Raw genomic sequence first — 18679 nt, forward strand, 5'->3', positions numbered from 1 at the left:
CAGTGTGTCATCACATGGCAGACACAGGGCAGAAGAGATGTCTGTTTTCTTAAAAGATCTGACATCATGAAATAATCAACTCCCAATATCCCACCTCCTAAAGCTGCGGCATTCAAGGTTAGTCTTCCACACGTTAGTTTCATAAAGATACTCTCACTAAATAAAGCACCCTCAGATTTTCTCTTACTCTTCCTCAACAGTGCGTTAATAGGCCCTCCTAATGCCTCCAGACACCCCAAGACACATGCCAAGCAGGCTTTCTTTATCACTTTTCTCTTCAAGCCCATGAATATCTGATTTATAACTGTTATGAGGATAATTATTGTATAGGTTTTTTAAAAAATGATTTATACTTTTCTAAGAGTGTCTAGGAAAACATAGTCTCTTTTACCTCACCGATGTATTTTCAGAATTCACTGTTTGGCAAGATGTCAGTGAGAACCCACTAAGTACCCAAATCATATAAAAGAAAATTCTCTTTTGTCATTGTCTTGTAACAGTTTTATCAAGAGCAGATAAAATATAGCATATGTTTATCTGTATCTATGTGTGCATTATATATATATATAAGTCATAAAACTAAGAAATAGTTTTCAGCATGCCTTTTATTAATAATTATATATTTTGTTCAGTTCTTGATGTAATGTGCATTCCCTGCAATAGCTATCAGTCAAACCTTACAAAAGCATAGCTGTAGAATCTACAACTGACAACAAACAGGCTATTAGCTAATACATCTAATTTTCCCTTCAGTTAGTACTTTATCTGGCCTGTAGACTTGTTGATAGGGCTCACAGTAGTGGTGTCAAACTGTGTCTACATTTAAAACATTACATTGCTAATATACAAGGCTTCTATCTCAATTTAATACCAGTCCAGTCAGTTAAAATATGATTATTTTAATTTAACTTTGATATTAATTATGTTTGTAATGTCATAATAGAATTTTATTCAATTTCCACTGGTACCTAAATTAGCACTAATATATTAGATAGACTGTTTTATAAAATAACACTGACAACTTTGTCCATCCATGTTTACTGTACACATTAATTTCATGTCAAGTTTATGCAAGTATTGTGCTATAAAAAAGAATTTGACAATCCTAATGTGCACTTATGCTTAAAAACTAAGAAATTAATGCAAGAATTATCTGTTAAGTACACACTATGTTCCAGAAACTGTAGCCTGGCATAAATAAAACACATTGATGCAGAAATAGATATAGTCTGTAACTTTGAGTGGTGAATTCAAGTGTATGCAATTTATTAAAGAGGTGACTTGGTCTTGGGACAACTGAAATGGAATAGGCAAGTCAGGCAGTGGGGAGAAAGGCAGCCCCTGGTTATTTTTGAGGAAGTCACTGCTGCTGTAGGAAACTGGACTCAATCCCACTGGGAACTCTGAAAAGCAACCATTCACCTCAAGTGTCACTCATGTGAAAGAGACTAACTTTGAGCAGCTGCATGGCCCATCTTTAGAGTGTGAAGGCCAGGCCGGGAGATGCAGGTTCTACTTGTACCTGGGTGTGATTGCATAAGCCATGTGTTAGGTTTCATCCTGTCAGCACAACATGGAACAGATTAAATATCTTTAGATATTTGAAACTGAAACTGAAATTAACTATTTTTCTGCTTTTCCCTCATATAACCTTTATTATTAAGTCATTAAATTACTTCCAAATTACATAAAATTACTTTATTACTCTATGTTCAGTCTTCTCACACAAGGCTAGAAATTTAAAGCATAAGAATGCATGCTTTAATCATTTAAATAACATGAAATAATATATCTTGAAGATCAACACAAATGTGAATAATGATATTTCTCTGAAAGTCCTGTAAGGGGACCAGCCAGGGATTTTTTGTTAAACCAAGAGTGCTCAGTGGTGCTGAGGCAAAGTCTGTGAGTAGAGCTGATAAGCACTGCTGATGTAGGCTCAGAGCATTTTCATCCACCGTAGTGCTAGCCCATTTATAAAAACACCAACGCAGGAAAAAGGCAAGCATACACTGCTACTTCTGTGTGAACAAATTTGGCCTTCAAGAACTCTTCACAAGGTCTCCAAATACAACTTTGTCAGCTTCTCATTCACTGTACAAAAATTGCTTCAACACATATAGAAAGTATCTTATAATAACAGACAAATAACATGTTTATGTGATATTAAATGCTTAACCCTGAATCTTCCTTACATCTAAAATGAGCACATTTTAATGCACCATTTATTATTTCTGCTCAAATTGTATGTTTTCAGTAATGCTTATAAATAAGAACTCTCTTGACCATTTCAAACATGTGGATCCTTGTCCATTGCTCACATCTGCCTCTATACTCCCCCACCTCCCTCTCACTCCAAAGTGGTGCCTTCCTTCCCTTCATTCCCCCTTTGACTTTCAGGTCATTTCTGCATCCACATGTGTATATATACATGCATAAGTGCTATCTAAATTTGACGTATGAGAAAAAAATAAGTGCTATCTAAATTCGACATATGAGAAAAAAATCTGTGATATTTTACCCTTGTCCTCTTTACTGTCTTCCTTATCACCCTCCCTTGGGAACTCTTCTCCCCAAACCTAAAGATTTTCATATGTTGAATTTGTACTTACTTGTGGAATTAAAGGCACATTCATTTGGAAATTGTCAAAATTGATGAGTTTAGTTATTTTATCATTTTCCCACTTTCAAGAGGCTTATTAAGGAGACTCAATTAATTATAATGTTCTGTAAACATGGAATGCGTTTTGTAATTGTTGCATTGAGGTCCTGGGATAGGCCTTTCCTTAGTTATGCTTAGCCTCTAACTGGCAAACTAGCTCAAATTAAGCAGGGTAAACATAGTAACCACACACACACACACATGCACACATGCATGCACACACACAAGCATGCACACATGCACGCACATACACACTCAGGCACAGAGGAACGCAACTCTAAAGTTCATAATTTAAATTAAATATTTTAAAGTACTTTGATTATTCATATACAGCAGTCCTATTTATTTATTTATGATTATGATTTTTGAGACAGAATCTTTTATGTAGCTCTGATTGTCTGGGTCTCACTATGTGGACCAGGCTGCCCTCTAACTCACAGAGATCCATCTGCTTCTGTTTCTAGACTGCTGGGATTAAAGGCATGAGGCATGTACCACCATGTATGGCTTCCTTTATACAAAGGAATAATGTGAATGTGTATCTAAAACTTAATTTTAATGATTCATTAGACTTATGTGTATTTTTAATAAAACCAATAATATATATAATTTAATAGTACTAAAAGAAACAAATTGTGATAGTAACTATTATGGTGATGATTACATGTGAATATTTTCATTTTTCTTCATAGTCTGAACTTCTTACATATAAAGCTCAATAAAGTGTGACTGAATAGCAAACACATTTGAACAGCTAGATTTATTAGTAGAGATTTACATACACCTTCTACAGAACCACTAGTTGCATTAGGTATGGTGTGAGAGAACTTCAACCCACTTTTAGGGGACTTGTTTACATTTTTGGGCAACTATCTTCACGGTTCAATAGACAAGATATGCCAGTGTATTAGCTTCTATTCTTGAATTCAGTGCTAGTGTGATTCCCTATAACTGCCTGAATATGGTGATATTAGACAAGCCATGTTCCCCTGGTGATCAAGACACAGGAACCAATGTTAAGATGTTATTCTTTGGTTGATGGATGTTAAGTTTCTGTTGTGGAATAATCTTTTTGTAAACTGTGAAGATTTATAACTCATATTGTTTAATAAAAAACTGAACAATCAATAGCTAGGTAGGATTTTCAGACCAGGGAGGATGCTGGGAAGAAGAATATCAGAGGAGTGGAGATTCACCAGCCAGAGCAAAAGGAAGCAGAAAACAGCATGTGCAGTGCAGAGTAGAGGTAATAAATCCACAAGGCAGAAAGTATATTAGTGTGTTAATTTAAGTGATAAGACCTAGAAAAAAGGAAGCCTAAGCTATCGGCTGAGCTCTCATAGTTAATAATAAGTCTCTGTGTCATGATTTGGGAGCTGGCAGGAGGACAGAAAAATCCACCTACATGTTTCTTGTCAGAAAAATGTATTAATTTCTCCACCCTCCCACTCACGCATCCATCCATCCATTCATACATTCATATGTACATCCAAGCATCATTAGCCTGATCTCACTTTAGACATGATTTTGTTTATTTCTTTCTTTGCTTTATCAAGCAAGATCTAAACCATAGCAATGATATAGTGTTGTGGTTTCTAAAACAAATATTAATTTTTAAATCATTTCAAAGTTTTAAAAATACTTCTTTAAATTTAGTAGTTTGTTGACTTGCTCTATTCCTAATGTTTGTATTATATTCACAAGTAGCAACTATAAAATGATCATTAGATAATTTAAAAAGCATTTTAAAATATGGTTCAAGTAAAACATTAAGCTCATAACTCATACAATGACCTCTTTGAATGAAAATGCATGTACTTGTTCAATTACATCTTTAAAAATACATAAATCTAACTGAAACTTAGAAATATTTTATGTTTTAATGTAGCAGTGAGAAATACATCTACAAGAGATAATCCTGATACCTGATCCACAATGACTGGGAATTTAATATATCAGAGACTTTGTGGGAAAGAATGAAGTCTAGAAAGCCTTTAAACAGGACTCAAAGAGATGAGACAACACCACAAAGCTATGATCTTTGTGGTGCTTTCTCTTTTCCTTGAGAAATCATAGCTTTTCTTTGGGAAAATTCAGATTGCTCACACTTCAGATAAGCCTTTGATAAGTACTTTGATGTTCAATAAGAAAGAAAAAAGATGTTTTCACAAAGAGAATCAAGAAAATAATGCTAGTCTCAGCCAAAGAGCCTTGCCATCAATTTATGTACTTAGCCGGGAAAGAATTTTCATTGCATTAGAGCAATGAGTTTTGTTGGAAAGCAAATAGTACACACCCATGGAAACAATCAAATTAAACCAAAATAGCATCCTAATTGTCTTGTCTAGACTAGGGAACCAGTGGTACATGAGTGTGTGTGTGTGTGTGTGTGTGTGTGTGTGTGTGTGTGTGTGTGTGTGTGCGTGTGTGTAAACTGAAGAAGAGATTAGCAAATGAAATAAAACTACTTGGGTTAGGGCACCATTTCCAGTAACGTAGTGCGGTTATAGAAGAACAGCATCAGTGTAAGGCAGAGTGTACACCTGATGTTTTAATTAAGATAAACAAGATGTCTAAGTAGGCGAGACTGCAGTGTTAGACTAGGCATTAGAAAATGTAATATTAGACAATCTTTGTGATATGACCTCATTCATGTAATGGATTGTTGTCAATTCAGAGATATTTGCTAATACATTTCTTCAAGGAAATTCCCAGAACTTTCCATTTGGACAGCATAAAAATATTTACACAAATCAGGACATCTGCCTCTTACTTTAATGGAATCATGGAACAAAACCTATAGGAACAAAAGTTCTAGCAAGAAAAGATTTAATATAGCTGAATAATTTACTGTACCAACAAGAAAGTATTGTGGTAACATGTACAAATAAATTTAAGTTTCCGAATGAGTCAGTTTCCCTAATTTCCAAGCACTAAAGTATGTGTAATCTTTCTGTAGGTAAGAGTGATGATACAAGTGTATGGGGAGGTTTTCCTAATAATGAGAAAGGTATAATTGAAGAAAATGCTAAGTTGAACTAAAAAAAAAATGCCTGAGGTCGTCTAGTTATGTGACTTCAGTGAAATAAAAAGAAAAAAACATATGAGGAGGATAGCTTAAAAGTCACTGAAAATCATGATGCACATAAGATTTTAGTCTAAGGACAAGGAAAGGTAGGAGAAACCAGGCTGATTTCACAGGAGCCACCAGCATAATTGATTTGGTATTGTTGATTGGAAATTAAGGCTTTATTACCTCTTGATTGGATTAATTTAATAAAGTCTGAACCAAATCCTCTGCTCTTGATAGACTGTGTATCTAACCTCTGCATAATACTGCTTCCCAGTGTCACAGGTCAGACTCACAAGTTAATCATCAGCTCATGGTGTAAAGGTCATGTCACCCAAGGCCGTGTCCTCATACCTCTCCATCTGGAATTAATGCTGCTTACGCTGTCCTGTAGTACTGCACTGGGATTGTACCTCCAGTAACTAATTTAAGTCATAATATAAGCTCATCTACCCAATTATCTTCATGTCTCTAGCATGAAAATGAATGTGATTTGAGCATTAGGATTTTGCCTGTTACTATTTTATTTTTGTCTTGTTTAAATAAAGCACAACAGTGAAAAACAAAAACAAAAGAACAAAGTACCCTAAAAGAGAGAGTCAGGTAAAACCAGGGCTTGAACTCTCCAAACGATCATGAGCTCCAGGGGTGGAGTCACACAAAGATTTCCTGGTTAGGCTATGACATGATGATGATCTCAGAAAGAAGCTTTTGACTCACTAAACCTTCCCCAAAGTTGGGATTTGCATTCCTGTCATCCAACAGTGTTCTGAATTACCGCATGCTATATGTAGATTGTGAACAGAAACAAAGATAGAGGAATTATTTCTGTAACACATTCTCCTCAGGGAAAAGTAAGCAAGAGTGGATTTCAATGAAACTTTTCTGAAGGACAGGCTACGCTTGCTCCAGTGGCAGCAGCTCTGAGACAATTGGAAAACAGAAATGCTGCCAGCAGGTTGGTGATCTCATGGCTTTCAAGGGATGTTTTAAAATACTTGCTCAGCACAGAGTGGTAGAAGATGAGCTACTTTGATTAACAATGACATGGGTGGTTTGGAGATGAGGTTAAGTGATGTGGGAAAGGCAATTCATTACATTAAGTCACTCATGTTCATTATATGAATACAACCAATTAACATTCTGGCAATAAAATTGTTTTGTCTTTCCTTTATATATATTTTATTAAAATATTTTTTCATACCATATATTATGACCTTGATTTCCCCTCCCCATCTCTGCTCATTGGCTTCCCACTACCCTACCCACACAAATTCAACCATTTCTTGGTCTCTCTCTTTAGAAAGCAAACAAATAAATCCCTGGAATGAAAAATGAAACAAAGAAAAAACACAAGACACACATATAGAACAAGACCAATAAAAATACAAGACTGGGAACCAAAGTATGAAGGAAAAGGCCAGTTAGTCAAAAAATGACCATACAAAGCAATTTGTGACAAAATGTTACAAAAATGCAGTTGAGTTCATTTTGTGTAGGCCATCTCCTGCTGGGTATGGGGCCTGCCTTTAAATGTGATTAATATAGCCAGTGAGACTCCATTGGAGAAAATTAATTCTTACTTTGAAAGCAGGTATCAATTGGAGATAGCTTCTTGGTTAGGGATGGGAGATAGTGTCTGCCTCTCCCTTTCAGTGCTGGAACTCCATCTCATTTTAACCTGAGCTGCTCCCTTGCATGCTGCCACCGTCTCTGAGTTCATGTGTGTGTGTGTGTATCCTCTTTGTCTGAAAGACACTGTCTCTTTGCTGTTATCTGTCTCCCCTGGCTCTTACAAACTTTCTGCCTCCTCACTTCCAGAATATCCCAAGCCTTAGGAGAGTGGTTTGATGAAGACCTCACATTTAGGATATGATATTTGAAAGTGTCTCACTCACTGTCTCTGTGTTAGTTCCCATCTTCTGCAAGAAGCTTCTCTGACGATGACTGAACATAGAAGTACTGATGTGGGTGTGGAAAGAATGTTGTAAGGGGTCATTTTATTGCCATATTCCTTTAGCAGAATGATAATACTAATACTTGGTTTATCCTATATAAACTCAGGTTCTTGAACATGTAAGCAGTTTCAGGCATGGGTTACATCTTGTGAAGTGAGCCTCAAATCCAATCAGAGGGCAGATGGATAATCCCACAATTTTTGTGCTACTATTGTACCAGCGTATCAGGCAGGCAGGTTGATTTTCCTTTTTGCAAGGCTAGCATATCTTGTTTTCTGTTAAAAATTATTTTTCAAACCAATGATTTTTTTCAGTATGTACAGTGAAGTTTAAAATTTTTATAATGAAATTTTAAATTGAAAAGAAAAAAAACTGTTTCTTAGAATGTATCCCATGAGGTATGTTTTTGGCTTAGAATCCCAGTGTTGTGACTAACACCCTATCCTGTAAGTATGTAAGTCACACTATTGGTCATCAAATCCTATTTCCAAATGGCTCTCACTTCAGAATAAAAGCACTTACATGTTGGATTTAATATAGATCTGTTATAAACCCAATGCTATGTGTTTGTGACAGTTTTGACTGTGTTTATTTAAATTCCCATATTGTCTGTGAATCAGAGGTACAAACATTCAGCGTTAGTAGATGAGTTATGGGTGATAAAAATGTATGTTTCTAGGAAGAAGAAGTGACATTCAGCTCTTTCACATGGGAAACATTCAGTGAACTAGTGTCTTGCTGTTTTCTTCACATGTACTCCCTCTTTATTTTAAAGCAACTTAAAATTTATATTCCTTCATGCCCCAGTAGTTCCTTGTTTAAGTTGTTGTTTGCCTCATATTATGCATTCCTCTCCTAAAGCTCTACTGTTGATTGCTGCTCTACTGTTGATGCAGATTCTACAAACCATTGTTTTGCAACATAGAACAGAATATTTCATTTAATTTAAATACAATTTATATGTAATGATAACCCTCATCCTTAGAAGTTGTTAATAATTTATCTCTAAAAACTTTGAATCTTAGTATTAGCACAAACCACTTTTTATTGCTGTTATGCAATGAAGAAGACTCATGGTAAACAGAGACACTACATGACTCCATCCTCAGTTGTCACTCCCGATGTCATTTTTTTCTAATTTGTTCTGCAAATATCAGGATGCAACTGCATCATACTATTTTCTTTCTAATACCTTACTGCTTTGCTTTTCTTGTTAGAGATTTTGGTTTTTCCAAGTACTGTCTAGTCTATGAAGCAGGACTCACTGTCAATTTAGCATGGTGTTAAAGCTTCATTCTGCCACATCAAGGATAATTGTTCCATTTGAGCCAAAACATCGAAGATATTCCCATTTTGCAGGTTACTTATTAGAGAGAATATTATAAATAACATAATAATCAAAGTAGATTCTTCATTACATATGTTATAGTGATCTGATAAGACCCATTAATTATTCTGCAAGCCTGTTTCCATTATTAGCAATAATTTGTTTTGATGATGATTGTTTATAAGATCTGTGTCAAAGATCTTCTTAGACTTTCATTGGAGAATGTGTTTGTGTGTGTGTGTGTGTGTGTGTGTGTGTGTGTGTGTGTGTATAATCTAAGGTAAGTTTTGTACTACCAGAACTGGCTGGCATGACTTGTGGACCTATTAGAATTGGAAAGCTATTCTGTTCTTCTTTCAGGGGTTCACATTCATATCCATGAAAATGAAAGACTTGATAGAACAGCACATTTTTTCAGTGTTGATCCTGGATGATTGATACATTTCCAGGAACAGGCCACTGTTCCTTCTTATGCAAATTGTAAACTCACAAGAAGCAGACAGATTCAACACTCCTTATTTAATGAAAACAAGGAAGTCTGTGTTTCCCATATATTGCTAAACAATTTCTAACGTCTAAAACTAGAGTTGAATAAATTTACATAATGAAAAAAGGCAGTGATGTGAAGGGAAAATAGTAAGAATACAATAGAAATGCCAAGTTTGTGAATAATTTGGGGGAGCTTATTGAAAACTAGACTTCCCTTCAATGTATATAAAAACAAATGTTACCCATGAAAAATCATTGTTTACCAAAATGTTTTCTTATAACCTAGACAGCTGATGCCTAGCTTCCCTGCCAGTGTCACAGAATAAAAACAATTTCATTATAAAATATTCCTTAATCAAAGAATTTGGAAACATACACAACTTCAAGAACTCTTGGGAGTGATGATAGATAAGTCTAAAATAGATGAAGTGGTTTACCCAGCTGCAAACAGATTTTTTAAAGTGACCACTCTCTGCAAAGTCTAGCTCTCTACTGTACAAGTACATCACCTTTACTCCTCCTATGCTTTGTTTTCTTACATTGCTTACTATGTGTTTTATTTACCAAGCTATATGTCTGTGCGCACAAACAAATCTGTTATTTGCTTACCATGTTTGTTGACTACTCTCTTATGAGTCCAAAGCTCTTTGATGGCAATATATGTTCTTTTGTGTTCATAGTAATTTCTTAAATTCCTAGAGTAGAAACTGGCATATAATTTTGCTGAATAAATATTTGTTGAAACTAGAGTGTTTAATTCAAGAGAACCCTAAAGTTGCCAGACTTTTGTTCCAAAGAATGAATGATACCCATCAATTCTATAGTTAGTTACTGCATTTGGGCTGAGATATGTAATCCTGTTAATTCCACCAAGTGAAAGTAAGATCACTACCATAATTTTAAGTCAAATTTGAAGCAAGCTTGATTTTTACTAGGGTACACCTGAGAGCTGGCAAGTGGCTGCTTCCTGAGCCTAGCTTGGGTTACAGAGAGCAGCCCTGAGTCCATTTCTTAGGGCCTTTATGAGGAGTAAAACCACAAGTAGTTGCAAAGTAGGAAAGAGGCACAAAAGAATCAAAAGAAAAAAATACTCACAAAACAGCAGCCCAGCCGTCACCATGTGGTCACCATGCAGCTGAGTGTTGTTTCCAAAATCTGAATCCCCAAATCACCAAGAAACCCAATCCTATGCAAAAGCAAAGAGTCTTTAATTAACAAGTTAACTATATTAACTTTGGCCCTCCATCCATTCGACACAGTGGGTGAAAAAAGAAGGACCCAGAGGGACCATGGGGCAGGGAATATATTGGGGTAGAGCAAGGGGAGTGTCTGAGGTCTGCAACAGTCTCAAGATTGGTGCAGTTCTGGGCTTAGGCAACTTGTCCTGTGCTGATTGGTCAAATGCAGCTTCAGGTAGGTTGCTATGGCCTATAGGCCCTCCCAGGGCAGTTGCTATGCTCTGCATTCCACTGTTACTGTAAAGCATATCTATAGCTCACCAGCTAACTTCTGATTGGTTCCTTGCCACATGGAGGGAATTTGGTGATTTTTTCCCGGTAAATAAGAAGGCTAGATAGATCAGCACATGGGGCTGAGTCAGAGGCCTACATCTTGCTGGGTCTTTTCTGTGGTCTGTTATGGCTGCCAAAGCAAGGGGCTAGAAGAGAGTCTGGTCCCTTTATAGGGAGGTTTGGGTGTTCTCAAAAATAAGTCAAGGTCATGGGTTAGCGATGATCAGGTTTCAGGAAAAAAAAGATTTAAAGACAGATATTCAGATCTCACAGTAAATGGAAACTTAATAAAATTATTTAATACACATTAATTCTTTTGCCTGCATGTTATTTGTGTGAAAGTATCAGATTTCCTGAAATAGGAGTCACAAGCCTGAACCCAGGTCCTCTGGAAGAGCAGTCAGTGCTCTTAGCAGCCAGTGCTCTTAGCCCCAGAAACGTATTCTTAACAATGCAGCATAATGGTGCCTGCTTTTAAAATAGAGCCAGGCAGTTTCCTCTATCCACACAGATAAAGCTTTCAAGTGGCAACTATCTTGGCTGCAAGGTACACCTTTAAAAATAAAATAAGCAAATTACATGGAATAAAGTCAGATACTAGCAAAGCAATTATGGGTCAGGTGATAAAAACCTGCCTCTCCATGAAAAATATTTGTTATTGAAACCATTAGATAATTATTGTGTTGTGATGAAAAGTTGGTGGGTGTCCAGTTATATTATTGCTTGTAATTACTCTTTAGAAGTTGCACAGTCTCATCTCCTTGGACAGCTTAGTTGGCAGAGTAAAGGGAAATAGAAGATGCACAGTTGCCTTGCTCCTGAGTACACACTGTCCCCCTGACATTCTTTTTCTCCTCCTGATATCACTCAAGGTGGGGATGACACACTAGGATATAATATGCACTGCCATCTTTACCTTGTCAATTTATTCAGCTTTTAGTTTCTAGATTGATGAGGCAATACAATCTGCAACTTCAGAAATGTATTCTTAAAGGGAGAAACCCACAAGCTTTTTTTTTCCAAAAAGAATACATGAGTTGGTTTATTAAAATAGAGAATACTGAAAGATAAGCAGGTTTGGATAGAAAATCCTTTAATTCACTCACAATAAGTTGAATTCATTTGTTGAATTTCCCACATGGTCGTTCAACTTATTGTGTATACAATACTCTGAGAGCATCTTTTGAAGATTCCAAGGCATGTATAATTATGGTCTTAGTTAGGGTTTCTATTGCTCTAAAGAGACACTGTGACCATGGTAACTCTCATAGACAAAAACATGTAATTGGGGTTGGCTTATACTTTCAGAGCAGGAAGTAAAGCAAAATGTAGACAGACATAGTGCTAAGAAGTGGCTGAGAGTTTGATATCTTGATCTGAGGACAACAGAAAATAAACTGATCCATAAAGGGTATAGCTTAAGGATATGAGACCTCAAAGCCTATCCCCACAGTTGACACACTTCTCCAACAGGTCAACACCTAGTCTAACAAGGCCACACCCCTTAATGCCAGTCCTGATAGGCCAAGTATTCAATTACATGAGTCTGTGGGGGGGCCATACCTATTCAAATCACTACTTTTCATTTCCTAGCTCCCCAGACTTGTAGTCATAACACAAAGCAAAATGAATTTAGTCTACCATGAAAAGTATCCCCCATCGTCTATCATAGTCTCAACAACGTTTAAAGTTCAAAGTCTCTTCTGAGATTCTTGAAATCTCTTTACAGGAATCCACTATTTTTAAAAAAAATCACATATTCCTGAGGACAGTGAGGAAATACTGGACCAATGCAAGACCAAAAAACACTCAGCATCTCCATCAGATGTCAAGGAGCTCTTCAGATCTCCAAATCCTTTCCGTTTTGTTGACTGCAATGCACTTCTTTGCCATTCGCTCCATGCTAGTAATTTCCTCGGCAAGTGCCCCATGGCTCTGGCATCTCCAACATCTTGGGGTCTCCAAGCCAGTACAGGCTTCAGGATTCACCTATACAGCTTTACACATTGGACTCTGTCAGCCTCCTTTCAGGGACACCCCTTATAGAAACCTGACTCCAGTAGCTTTCCTTAGTCACAGAAGGAATTATATATCCCCCGTTTTCTATCCTTAACTCCAAGGTCCAAACCACATGACTCATGCTGATGAATTCTGTTGCTTGCTGGGTCTGGAAAGTGACCTGCTCATTCAACTTCATCTTCACCAGCTTTATGATTTTAATGGTTTCCTTCACTGTCCAAACTTCACTGTCCTGAAATTTGATCTATAGACTAGGCTCAGCTCTACTCAGAGGTCTGCCAGCCTCTGCCTTCTGGGTACTGGGATTAAATAAGTGCACTACCATGCCTGGTCCTAAATTTTTCTTTACGCTCTTTTCACAAGTTGGACACTTAGTTGGGTAGGAGCTAGCTCTGAGGTTACCACTCCTTTTATTCCATTTCTTAATCTGTTTATCTCCTTAAATACAGGCTTTTACTCTTTTACACTTACTGGCGCCTTTCTTTTCAGACTACATTTTTCACTTTTATTTGCTCAGTTTTCTCCTTTTCATTATAAATCTTCGTTAGAGTTAACATAAATAACCACATATCAGAGTCTATAGTAGGTTATTTTGAAATTTCTTCTGCCAGTTAGTAAAACAGATAGGAAAGGAAACATTCTCTACAAATCTTGACTAAGAAAGCAAAGGATAAGTTGGTCTCTATAGGAAAGTAAGAAATTAACTTTCTTTAACTAGAAGAATATGGACTGTATTGGACATGCATCTTCTCTGCTTTCATTGTCACCAGTCTCAGAAGCAAACAATATATCTTCCTATCCTCCATCATAGCTACTTGCCTTATGCTGATTCACTAACAGACTTTCTCCAGCAGAGCATACAAAGGACCTAAGCATTCTGCAGTCTCAGGGGAAAATGTAAATGCAGCAGTAACTGTCCCAGTCTTGCTTCTGCAACATTACTATGAGTGCAGATTGATCTGAGTTTTGTTATACTCCAAGGTGATGTGTTTTCACCACCTTACAATGCAAGTATTTGATGGAAAATTGGCTTGTGTTTTGAAACTTCAGAACCAAATTTCCTTCAGGCACAGCTGGCTCATACAGGGACAAAAACTTTTGACCTTGAGCTCATTAGCATGATGAAGCAATCAAGTGAACTAGCAGATACAAGACTGAAACAAAATAAAGAACATCAATTTTTTGATGAATTGTAAATGCCTAAGTGGAGAATAGGGGAGTGAAATTTGAATTAGTGTGGGCAGCATGCCCTTTACAAATGCACCAGAAATTATTACTCAACCAAATCTGCTCCCATTTAATGCTAAAAGTATCCATGTCTCCAAACCTCTATCACCAAAGGTTCTATAAGCAAACTAAAATACACACAGGAAGTCATGTTGCAGTCTTGGGTTGCTAATTGGAATTTTGATTATATAATACAGAAGCAAGACAAGACAAGAGCCAAGTGTTTTCATTAGCTTCACCATTCATGTTTCTGCATCTTAATCAGTTGTGTTAATATTTAAATATGCAGTGAAAGCCCAAGTGCATAGGGAAGCATGGAAGCTTCATTAATAGCTGTAATTTGTAGAAAAGAATATAAACCAATGGTCAATGCTCAAATATAAAATTTAACTGGAGTTAAAAATACTTATATCATACCTTATAAATATAAAATTGCATTATTAGAAACTTTTATTTAGTCACTAACATATAGCATAGTTTATCATTTGTGAAAAATTCAGAATCTAGTCTAAAAGATCTACTTCTCTGTTATCTTTATCGTTCTTTGTTTATGTAATGTTATTTGGAACATGGAAATGATCCACAAGGAAAAGACATACAACATTTCCTGAAATGCCTGAGATTCTGTCATCTCTGAGCTGTGCATGCTTCAAAAGGGACATAATGGAGCAGAGAGAGCTGTCACTCTCAGCTGTGACTTTCTCCTTCAGCAGTCATGCTTCAAATGGGTCCTTCTGCAGAAGAACGGCTGGGAGTGACAGTCACTGTGCCTTGCTCACAGCAGTCTGCCACAGAACAGAACATTCTGGAATAAAGGCTCTTGGAATGACTCGGTGTGCCTTTTCTATATATCTACAAGGGCACTTGCCTGGTGTCTTCTGACTTCTGAAGAGAGGGATACAGTCCATTGTTAGCAACAGCTCTTAAGTCTCCTTACTGTGTCTAACTTTCATTTTTATTAACAAAATAATGAAAACAAAATTCCCACACATAACTAGACAATGAAATCCGACTCAAATATTGTATTACATGGAATCCTAGTGAGGAATATTGATCTACATCACATTCACAAAGAAGAAATGTATTCATTTTTGGAGCAGTAAGTTAATCACTTATGAGTCTTCAATCAGTAACAGGAGGAAATGTTAAACTAAAATCAGCTGAGTTCCTTTATAAGATTTACTTTTATTTTTTAACTATTAATAGTTTGTGAAGGGGTGTGTACGTGTTAGCTCAGGGGCTTGTACAGGACAGAGGTGTCAGATCCCTGGAGATGGGTCATGGGCAGATATGAGGCCCCCAGCAAAGGAGCTAGGACTGAATTCAGGGTCTCAAAAGAATGGAATATTCTTCACCATGAAGTTCTCTCTCCAGCACTCAGACTGAGTTTTTACAGCCTCAGAAAGCAATTGGTTCAGAATTCCTACCAACATTAGTTGACTGCACTGTTATTAATGATCTTTTGATTTGATGCAAAGCCCGTACTGAATTGTACATACCAATTATATCTACTAAGGCAGCTTGCCTAAACCTGTATCTAGTCTTTCTAATGTCTTACAAAATGCCATATGGTGGCACTTCCCTGTGTTTTTCCCACTTTGTCTCCAACACACTTGGCTCTGTTCAGGATCTCTTTATTACAGTCACACCTCATTGGTCATGAAAATACTTATTTAACTCTCTCATCTAAAGACTTTCTTCTCAAAACAAACAACTATCCTAGCAACAACAACAACAAAAAGTTTGCTATCTTTGCTACCTTGTTCATTGTTTACCTATAATGTGATTAGTCTTCTACACGGGCAGTGTTCTGTCTTACTAAACAATGCAACAACCCCTACCTCCTATTTTACACTTTTATTCTTTTAACTTGTCTTTATTAGCAAGAATTCAGGCTGAACATTCTATTTGCTGCTTTAAAAGAAGATAAAAATATGGTAAGTTTGAAGTCTGACTGAGTTACAAAGCTTGTTCAGGGTTTGCTTGGGCAATTTAGCTATTATTTCAAAGAGGACTTAGGATTCAGCTCACTGATAGTGTACTTGCCTAGCACTCAAGGACCATGAGTTTAAAACGTAATGGTTGGAAATGCATGCCTGTTGATTAGCATATCAACTTAATTGAAATATGAAGTCACTAACCACACTGAACAAGTTATGTATTAGACCCCCAGATTCTACTTGTTTTATTAGGGCAAATTAATACTGACTGGCCAATATCTCTCCATTTGCCAACCCACTACTACAGAACACTGCTGTATTCTTTTTCTCTAACAGGCCCCATTCTGAAAACACTGTCAGAATTTGTGCTAAAGTTTATTTCAGTTATTTTGTCTCTAGCCAACAATAAAATTGCTGCATGAATTATGCTTATTGCTAATTGGTCCTTCCTTCCTGAGACAACCACCCTTACATACAGACATACCATAGATAAAAGTTGAAATCTTTGTCAGTTTTTCTTCATCGTATTGAGATCTGTATTTGGCATATTGTAGGCACTTCATAAATATTTATTGAATGATTTAATGAATGGAATTATTGACATGGTAGAGGGCTGTAACATCTGAGAGAGAAACAGAGAGAGGGAGAAAGAGGGAGAGGAAGAGGAAGACAGAGACACACACACACACAGAGAGAGAGAGAGAGAGAGAGAGAGAGAGAGAGAGAGAGAGAGAGAGAGAGAGAAGGGAAAACTGACATCTACTCTGTTTTCAGGTTCATGTGATAGACTGTCAGAGAAAAGAATCCAGACATAAAATGAAATAAAGAATTAGGGGTCTGGGGAGAGGGATCAGCAAGTATTAGATTAAGAGTTTGGATCCCCAGATCTCATGTTAAAAGCTAAGCAATAAATGGAAATGTTTATAATCCCAATTCTTGGGAGGTAAAGATGTGAAATATTAAGGGAAAGTTGGCTAGCTAGATCCATGGGCTCTTGGTTTAATTGGGAGATGTTGCCCCAATAGATTAAAATGAAAGCAATCAAAGAATACACCAAATGTCAACTTTCAGTCTTCACATACACTCTACACATGTGCCCATACAAATTCAGTCATAAATAAACATTCATCCACACCATCCACAAAACAACATGGAAATTAACAATTAAAGAACTGAGAGGGACCATTCATCACAAAGCAAAGTATACTCAAGAAGGGAGTCTAGCAGTTCAGAGTGAATCATGCCTACTGGACACAGCTATTTACCAATGGTAACAATTATTCATAGGCTGAGGCATGGGGAAAGATGAGACAGTTTCAAAGTGGGATGGCGAATTCTGAGACAGCATCTATTGTTTTTTCTAGCTTTATGTGGAATCTTCAAAAATGTCATTGTGAAAATTTAATGTGAGTTGACATAGGAACAAACAATGAAGCAAAGGACACTTAGGGTAGTGTGGGTCAGCTGTATTAGTCCAAGCAGGTTTGACAAAGTCTTGCTGTTCACGAAGCGGTCACATGGTATCCTACTGTGACACTGCTCTGCTGACAGAGGGGTCATTACCTGCTATGTAGGGCTTTCTTCTCCACACTAACGAGCTTCCCTGAAAATTTTCTATTTTCTTGATCATTCCCTTGAAAAACTCTATATATTGCTATAGAAAATTTCAAGAGGAATAGAGTTAGTAACTTCATTTCCTTTTTATGAATAGTCAGGCCTTTGGGTAGAGTCAGATACTGTAGCACCAATATCTTCTAAAACTAATACATTTCGAAAGTTGAAATGAAATAACACCTTAGAATACTCACTGGTAACTAGTTATGTACTGTGCTTACCAAATAATTTAATTTATTGTTTTTTATTTGATTAAAATATAATTACATCATTTCCCCCTTATCCTCTCTATAATTCTTCCTATCCTGCCATACCCTTTAAAATCCATGGCTTCTTGTCCTCTACTTAGTTACCTAATTGCTGTTGTGATGTATGTCTCTGTGTGAATATTTATATATGTATAAATGCAACCTGCTGAGTATGTTTCGTGTTTCTTTTATTTATATGATTTCCAAGTTGATCACTTGGAAATAACAGATTGGGGGGTCTCATCTTTTAGGAACACTAATGTTCTCTCAGCAGTCATTAATTGCTTGTTGCTATTCATTTAGGGAGGAGGCCGCATTAGCATTTCCCTACCAACACTGGGCTATCAACTATGTCAGAATCGTGTGAGTCTAGTTTAGACAGCCATGTTTTAGATTTCCTGGATGCAGCTTCCCTGTCATATTTAGAAGACATATTCATACAACATGGGTCCCCTGGCTTATATAATCTTTTTACATCTTCTTCAACGATGCTCCTTGAGGCTTCGGTGTAGGAGATATGTTGTAGATGGATCATTTGGGGCTGGGCAGTTCTGTATCTCCATACTAATCTATCACTGCAAAATGAAGCTTTTTGGATGACAAGTGAAGCCTAC

At 36.7% G+C, this 18679-nt stretch overlaps 1 protein-coding gene across 2 annotated transcripts in view; it reads left to right on the forward strand.

Annotated features, from left to right (window-relative positions):
- The window catches only part of Grid2 (glutamate ionotropic receptor delta type subunit 2), a 1423232-nt gene that overhangs the window by 903399 nt on the left and 501154 nt on the right, over nt 1-18679 (forward strand). The gene's annotated exons all lie outside the window — the stretch shown is intronic.

The sequence above is a fragment of the Mesocricetus auratus genome, unplaced genomic scaffold, assembly GCF_017639785.1.
Source record: "Mesocricetus auratus isolate SY011 unplaced genomic scaffold, BCM_Maur_2.0 Super-Scaffold_100676, whole genome shotgun sequence".
NCBI classification, from domain to species: Eukaryota; Metazoa; Chordata; class Mammalia; order Rodentia; family Cricetidae; genus Mesocricetus; species Mesocricetus auratus.